The sequence below is a fragment of the Thermobia domestica genome, chromosome 3 (assembly GCF_964235325.1).
Source record: "Thermobia domestica chromosome 3, izTheDome1.hap1.1, whole genome shotgun sequence".
Classification (NCBI taxonomy): Eukaryota; Metazoa; Arthropoda; class Insecta; order Zygentoma; family Lepismatidae; genus Thermobia; species Thermobia domestica.
In genome coordinates this window covers 249247573-249256285 of record NC_137456.1, presented here as the reverse complement: position 1 = coordinate 249256285, position 8713 = coordinate 249247573, and the positions used below count along the sequence as shown (strand labels likewise).

The window sequence follows — 8713 nt, the reverse complement described above, 5'->3', positions numbered from 1 at the left end:
TTAGATTGTATATTAATGCACATATATTTCTTTCGTGAAAATTCTCTTCCTTATAGTAGAAACCCAAAAGTCCATATTCATAAGAATCTCTATATTTATGACGTCATAAACCGTAATTAATATACGAACCCCTGGAATAACCTTAGAACGAATACCATTATTTGTCTGATCTGTAGTAATTACTGCTGTGCTACTTCTTCTATCTCTTCCAGTATTAGCAGGAGCTATTACAATACTTCTAACTGATCGAAATCTTAATACCTCCTTCTTTGACCCTTCAGGAGGAGGAGACCCGATTTTATATCAACACCTATTCTGATTTTTTGGTCATCCTGAAGTTTATATTTTAATTCTTCCAGGATTCGGTATAATTTCACACATTGTAACCCAAGAAAGTGGTAAAAAGGAAACTTTTGGTGTTCTAGGAATAATCTACGCAATACTAGCAATCGGATTCCTAGGGTTTATTGTCTGAGCTCATCACATATTCACTGTTGGCATAGACGTTGATACTCGTGCTTACTTTACCGCAGCCACTATAATCATCGCCGTTCCCACAGGAATTAAGGTATTCAGATGAATTGCCACACTTCATGGCGCACAAATAACTTATTCTCCTTCAATTTTATGAACTTTAGGTTTCATTTTCCTATTTACCGTTGGTGGGCTCACCGGGGTAGTACTAGCAAATTCATCTTTAGATATTGTTCTCCATGACACTTATTACGTAGTAGCACATTTCCACTATGTACTATCTATAGGAGCTGTATTTGCTATCATAGCAGGTCTTATTCATTGATTCCCTTTATTTAGAGGAACAACAATAAACCCCACATGATTAAAAATTCAATTCTTAGTAATATTTATAGGAGTAAACATCACATTCTTTCCTCAACATTTCTTAGGCTTAAGAGGAATACCTCGCCGATACTCAGATTATCCTGATGCTTACACTACATGAAATATAGTATCAAGTATTGGTTCATTCCTCTCCTTCGTTGCCGTTCTAGTACTTGTAATTATTATATGAGAAGCCTTTGCAAGAGCCCGACCAGTAGTCTTCTCAGATCAACAAACAACATCTTTAGAATGATTCCAGAACTTACCACCTGCAGAACATAGCTACGCAGAACTTCCCTTACTAACAAACTTCTAAGGTGGCAGATAAGTGCATTGGGCCTAAGCCCCAAATATAAGAATAATCATCTTCTTTAGAAATGGCCATTTGAAATCAACTAGGTCTCCAAGATGCAGCATCCCCAGTAATAGAACAAATAGTATTCTTTCATGACCATACAATACTTATTGTAACTATAATTACAGTTCTTGTCGGCTATTTATTGGCCTCCCTCCTACCAAACACATATATTAATCGTAACTTATTAGAAGGACAAACCCTAGAGACTATTTGAACAATTCTGCCCGCTATTACACTAATCTTTATTGCTCTGCCATCCTTACGACTCCTATATTTACTAGACGAAATTCATCAGCCAGCAATCACTCTCAAAACAATTGGACACCAATGATACTGAAGCTATGAATATTCTGACTTCTCCTTAACAGAATTTGACTCTTATATAATTCCTATCAATGAGATAACCCCTAGTTCATTCCGCCTCCTAGACGTAGACAACCGTATTGTGTTACCTATTAATATTGACATTCGTATCTTAATTACTGCAGCCGATGTCCTCCACTCATGAGCCATGCCTGCCTTTGGTATTAAAGCAGATGCTACTCCAGGACGTTTAAATCAAGTAGCCGCCAATATTACACGCACAGGCTTATTCTTCGGTCAATGCTCAGAAATTTGTGGTGCAAATCACAGTTTCATGCCAATCGTTGTTGAGGCCTGCCCTCATTCAGTATTTATTAACTGAATAACAAAAATAATACAAGAACTCTCATTGGATGGCTGAAAGTAAGCAATGGTCTCTTAAACCAAAAGATAGTAAAATAACAATTACTTCCAATGGAAAAATTAGTTAAATTATAACATAAGCATGTCAAGCTTAAATTACTATTCAATAGTATTTTTCTATCCCACAAATATCTCCCCTAAAATGACTCATATTATTTGTTATATTTTCCTTATGTTACCTTCTATTTGCATCTATTATATATTTTAATTCAAATATCCCCCATCCTTCCTTAGATAGCACCAATATTAAAAAAAATACCATAAATTGAAAGTGATAACAAATCTTTTTTCGACTTTTGATCCCTCTACTTCAATTATAAATATATCATTTAATTGACTTAGAACAGTAATCGGGCTTTTAATTATTCCAATTCCATTTTGATTCCTACCAGGACGACCAAATATTTTATGAAATAAAATTACCCTAACTCTTCATAATGAATTCAAAACTATTCTTGGTCCCACTAGCCATCAAGGAAGAACCTTCCTATTTATTTCCTTATTCTCCTTCATCTTGTTTAACAATTTCATAGGTCTATTCCCCTATGTATTTACCAGCTCCAGACACCTAACCTTTACATTAACCCTCGCCCTCCCTCTTTGAATAAGCTTCATGATCTACGGCTGAATCAACCACACTCAACATATATTTGCTCATCTTGTTCCTTCTGGAACTCCCGCCCCACTCATGCCATTTATAGTATGCATTGAAATAATTAGTAACATCATTCGACCTGGAACCCTAGCTGTTCGACTAATAGCAAATATAATTGCAGGTCATCTCCTCTTAACTCTACTAGGCAATACAGGACCCTCCCTATCTATTTCCATACTTTCATTATTAATAATTGGACAAATTACCCTTCTAATATTAGAATCTGCTGTCGCAGTAATTCAATCATATGTATTCGCAGTACTAGTCACACTATATTCAAGAGAAGTTACTTATGTCAGCACCACAAAATCATCCCTACCACCTAGTTGATCAAAGCCCCTGACCACTTACTGGAGCACTGGGGGCCTTAATTACAACCACAGGTCTCACTAAGTGATTCCATCAATACGACCCCTCCCTATTCTTCCTAGGTATACTTATTACATTACTAACTATAATTCAATGATGACGAGACGTAACTCGAGAAGGAACATACCAAGGATTACATACTATGCAAGTTACATTAGGACTTCGATGAGGTATAATCCTATTTATTATTTCTGAAGTATTCTTTTTTGTTTCATTTTTCTGAGCCTTTTTCCACAGTAGACTAGCGCCAACAGTAGAAATTGGGTCCTTCTGGCCTCCGGCGGGCATTGTGCCATTCAACCCAATACACATTCCTCTCCTCAATACTGCAATTCTACTAGCCTCAGGAGTCACTGTAACATGAGCTCATCACAGACTAATAGAAGGCAATCACACTCAGGCCACACAAGGTCTACTACTCACAATTCTACTAGGTCTATACTTCACTGCTTTGCAGGCATACGAATATTATGAAGCCCCATTCACCATTGCAGATGCCGTATATGGCTCAACATTTTTCATGGCAACAGGCTTCCATGGCCTTCACGTTATTATTGGTTCTACATTCCTAGCTACTTGTTTACTACGTCACCTTCTATCACATTTTTCTCCTACACACCACTTTGGATTTGAGGCTGCTGCCTGATATTGACACTTTGTAGATGTAGTATGATTATTCCTTTATATTTCTATTTATTGATGAGGAGGTTAGCCTATTTAATATATATAGTATATTTGACTTCCAATCAAAAGGATCAATTAAATGAAATAGGCAATCAATACAATTTTAACGGGCGGTCTATTAACTATTATTATTTGCTTAATCGTTATAGCTATTTCAACTCTTCTTTCCAAAAAAGTTATTAATGATCGAGAAAAAAGTTCCCCCTTTGAATGTGGATTCGACCCTAAGTCATCAGCCCGAATTCCCTTCTCTTTACGATTCTTCCTCATCGCCGTAATTTTCCTCATCTTCGACGTAGAAATTGCCCTTCTACTTCCAATAACAATTACTATCAACAACACCAATACATTATCTTGATCTCTCGTCAGATTAACATTCTTAGTCATTCTCTTAATAGGACTTTATCATGAATGAAATCAAGGGTCCTTAACATGAGCTGACTAATGAAGCGGGATAATAGTTAAATATAATATTTGGTTTGCATCCAAAAGGTGTTGCTGTCAACTTATCTCATAAGTAGGAAGCAAATATATTGCACTCAGTTTCGACCTGACCCTTTGGCTCCTTTAGGCCCCTACTTGTTAGTTGAAGCCAAAAAGAGGCATTTCACTGTTAATGATACTATTGGGATTTCTGCCCCAACTAAGGAGATGTGAATAGTCAAGAAGAAGCTGCTAACTTTTATCTTTAGCGGATTATACCGTTAACATCTCTTAACATAAAATGACCATAACAACCCCCTTAGTATAAACATTACATTACCTTTTCGAGGTAAAAAAGAGAGTGCTCTTCTCAGGGAGTATTATCTAGGGAATATATTTCTTCTTAGTATCTTCAGTACTATGCTTTCAATATAAGCTACCTAAATATACAAATATAAAGAAACAAAGGAAAATTGTAAAAATTAAAAAAATTAATAAATACATTTTAAATAAATTGTCTTGTGATTGCTGAATTAATATTGAACCATCCTTAAAACTACTATATATACCTTGAGCACCAAGACACTCTCTTCACCCTTGATCGATATTATTATAATAAGCACCTCCTACATGTAAAGGTAATTTAATAATATAATTAGTTGATAAATAAGGTAAAAATCACATGCTTCCTATTATTGTAGAACTAAAATAAAATTTTATACACACTAAAGACTGTCCAATAGAATAATTTGATAACAAAATACCAACTCACAATCCTACCACACTTACAAGCAGGGCACCTATTTTTAGGTATAAAGGTAAAACAACACAATTAACAGTAGGAAAAATTAATCAACTCAATGTGGCACCTCCTAAAATTGCCATCACTACTAATCCTAATATTCCCTTACATATAACTCACCCTTCATTATCACTAATAGAATGAATATTAGCACCTCCAAAACCCTTACCCGTTAAATAAAAACTTAAACGTACTGAATAACATACAGTTAAGCCCGTAGAAAAAAATAATAAGAAAAAACTAATTACATTAATTAAAGACAATGAAGAAACCTCCAAAATTAAGTCCTTAGAGTAGAATCCCGCTAAAAATGGCATCCCACATAAAGCCAAGTTAGCTACATTTAAGCAAGACAAAGTGAGAGGTATCTGACTTACAAGTGCTCCTATTCTACGAATATCTTGAGTATCCCCTACACCATGAATAATTGCTCCTGCACATAAAAAAAGTAATGCCTTAAATAAAGCATGTGTCAATAGATGAAAAAAAGCTAATACAGGGAATCCTATAGACAAAATTATTATTATAAGGCCAAGCTGACTTAAAGTGGATAAAGCAATAATTTTCTTTAAATCATATTCATAATTAGCACCAATACCAGCTATAAATATTGTCAATCCTGATAACAAAAGCAACACATCTCCTATATAAACACTCAATAAAACATCTCTAAAACGAATCAGCAAGTAAACTCCCGCAGTTACAAGTGTAGAAGAATGAACTAATGCTGATACCGGTGTAGGAGCAGCCATCGCTGCTGGCAGTCATGCAGAAAAAGGAATTTGTGCACTTTTTGTTATTGCCGCTAAAATAATCAAACTAGAAATAATTACTATCTCACTATTATTTAAGACTCTATGCAAATAAAAGATATAATTTCAACTTCCATAATTCAATATTCAAGCAATAGCTAATAAGATTGCTACATCCCCAATACGATTAGAGAGAGCGGTCAATATTCCAGCATTATAAGACCGTACATTTTCATAATAAATAACTAAACAATATGATACTAATCCTAATCCATCTCACCCAAGTAGAATTCTAATTAAATTAGGAGAAACAATCAGTAAAACTATTGAAAGGACAAATATTAATACAAGTATAATAAACCGATTAAGATAACGTTCAGATCCTATATATTGTTCACTATAATAAATTACTATTCTAGAAATATAAAGTACAAATCTTATAAATATAAATGATATTCAATCAAATAGAAGAGTTATAATAATTTTATTTCTATTGAAAGAAATTACTTCTCATTCAATAAATACACTATATCTATTGATTAAAAAATTCAAGCCCATTATAAATAAAAAAATACTTATTCTATTTAAAAAGGTAAATCTAGTTATACAAATTGAAAAAGGTCAAACCATGGCCTAAGGGCAAATAAACCTTCTTTAGTTCCACAAACTAAAATTTTATCCTAAACTACTCAGGCAGCTACAATCATAGGAATCTCGGCCCTGCAAAAAAAATTAATAAATTTAAAGGTAATCAATGTAATATTAATAATAAATATTCTCGCACTCTTCCTCCTCAACAAGAATATAAATTAGAGTAAGGTATTCCATGTTGAGTATACGAATACAAATATAATCTATATGCAGCTCTAAAAAAAGAAAGTAAAGCTAAGCCTAATATACTCATTCAAGATCAACCAACAATTCTATTTAACAGACTAATTTCTCCTAATAAATTTAATGTTGGTGGTGCCGCCATATTAGCAATTCTTAATAAAAATCATCATAATCCTAAGCTCGGTATAAAAGATAATATTCCCCGATTAATTAACAGTCTTCGACTTCCTAAGCGTTCATAAGAAATATTTGCAAGACAAAATAGCCCCGAAGAACAGAGACCATGAGCAATTATTAATGTAAGGGCACCTCTAAATCCTCATAGTCCCATCGTTAGTAAGCCTATTAATACCAAGCCCATATGAGCAACAGAAGAATAAGCAATTAAAGACTTTACATCAACTTGTCGTAGGCACACTAGTCTAACAGATCAAATGCCTACAACTCTAATGCCAAATCAAATTAAATTTATATTTACTGCTACATTTTCTATAAAATATATAATTCGTAATAATCCATATCCTCCCAACTTCAATAAGACTCCCGCCAAAATTATTGAACCACTTACAGGTGCCTCAACATGCGCCTTAGGTAATCAAAGATGAACTAAAAACATAGGCATTTTAATTAAAAAAGCAACAACTAAAGCAAAATATCATATATAATATGTAATTCCTAAGTCTATTACACTTCTCATATTAATTATCAATAAGCTCCCCTTAATATATTCCAAATAAAAAATACCAATCAAAAGTGGAAGTGAGGCAAACAAGGTATAAAACAACAAATATATCCCTGCTTGCACTCGTTCAGGCTGATAGCCTCAGCCCAAAATTAAAAATAATGTAGGAATTAGAGATCCCTCAAAAAAAAAATAAAATATAAACAATCTAGAAGAAGAAAATCTCAAGTAAAGTAAAATAAGTAATAATAAAACTAAGCTAATAAAACTCGTTCTATAAAATGATCTTCCCAACACACCTTTTCTAGCCATAATTATAAGAATAACAATTCAGATACTTAATAGAATCAATGAATATCTCAAATTATCTCTTCACAAATAATAGCCCACTTCCCAGGGAACTAGTCCTATACTATTTCTTATTATAAATAAAAAACAAACTCCAATAAGACAAAACTGAACAACTCACCATAATTTAAAATTAAAACCTAAAGGTATCAGAAACAATATAAACATTAAATACTTTAACATCGTAATACAACTAAAGAGTTTAAATAATCACCTCCGTGTGTTCGAGCAATAGATACTAAAATTGACAGTCCTAAACTACCTTCACAAACACTAAAAGTCAGAAACAATAAACAAAAATAATTTTCAACATACAAACTACCTAAAGAATAAGATAGAAGTAAAAAACTTATCAACACAATAAATTCAAGTCTTAGCAAAACCATTAATAAATGTTTACGCTGAATAACAAAACAAGCTATCCCTAAAATAATCAGAAAACAAGAAAGCAAAACAAATAATATTTTCATAAGCTTTTATAGTTTAACTAAAACGTTGGTCTTGTAAACCATTAATGAATAGAATTCTAAAAGCATCAAGAGAAAGTATAAACTTATCTTTAGTCCCCAAAACTAATATTTTAATAAACTACCTCTTGAAATTAAAATAACCTGAATATTACTTATAATTTTAGTAGCCTTAAGATTCATCCTAATTCAAATATCTCACCCCTTATCAATAGGACTAATGCTCATCGTCAACACCATCACTACCTGCTTAACTATTTCAACTATAAGAGAATCTCCTTGATTTTCTTATATTCTTTTTTTAGTTTTCCTAGGTGGTATATTAGTTTTATTCATTTATGTTACAAGACTAGCATCAAATGAAATATTTACTCTAAGCCCTAGTCTTTTCTTATTAATTTTCCTAGTTCCTTTCCTTTTAATTACTATAATAATTATTGATCCCCTTATGCTTCCAAATATAATTTCACTGTCAGACCCACACCATTATACAACTAACTACCAAGAAATCCCCGGTATAAAATTTTATATAACATCGATCTTAATAAATACTATTATATTAGCAACATACTTATTTATTACATTAATCGCAGTAGTAAAAATCACTTCATTATATCAAGGTCCTCTCCGGCCTTCTAAGTCATATGTCAACACCAATTCGCTTACATCACCCCCTTTTTAAAATTGCTAACAACGCCTTAGTAGACCTCCCAGCTCCTATTAACATCTCATATTGATGAAATTTTGGCTCTCTTCTCGGTTTATGTTTAATT

At 32.9% G+C, this 8713-nt stretch overlaps 3 pseudogenes; 1 reads left to right on the top strand and 2 right to left on the bottom strand.

Annotated features, from left to right (window-relative positions):
* Positions 1 to 1217: 1217 nt before the first annotated feature.
* LOC145681611 (cytochrome c oxidase subunit 2 pseudogene) lies at positions 1218 to 1906 on the top strand (annotated as a pseudogene).
* Positions 1907 to 4823: 2917 nt separating this feature from the next.
* On the bottom strand, positions 4824 to 5625 carry LOC145682190 (NADH-ubiquinone oxidoreductase chain 5 pseudogene; annotated as a pseudogene).
* Positions 5626 to 6312: 687 nt separating this feature from the next.
* LOC145682189 (NADH-ubiquinone oxidoreductase chain 4 pseudogene) lies at positions 6313 to 7656 on the bottom strand (annotated as a pseudogene).
* Positions 7657 to 8713: the final 1057 nt, after the last annotated feature.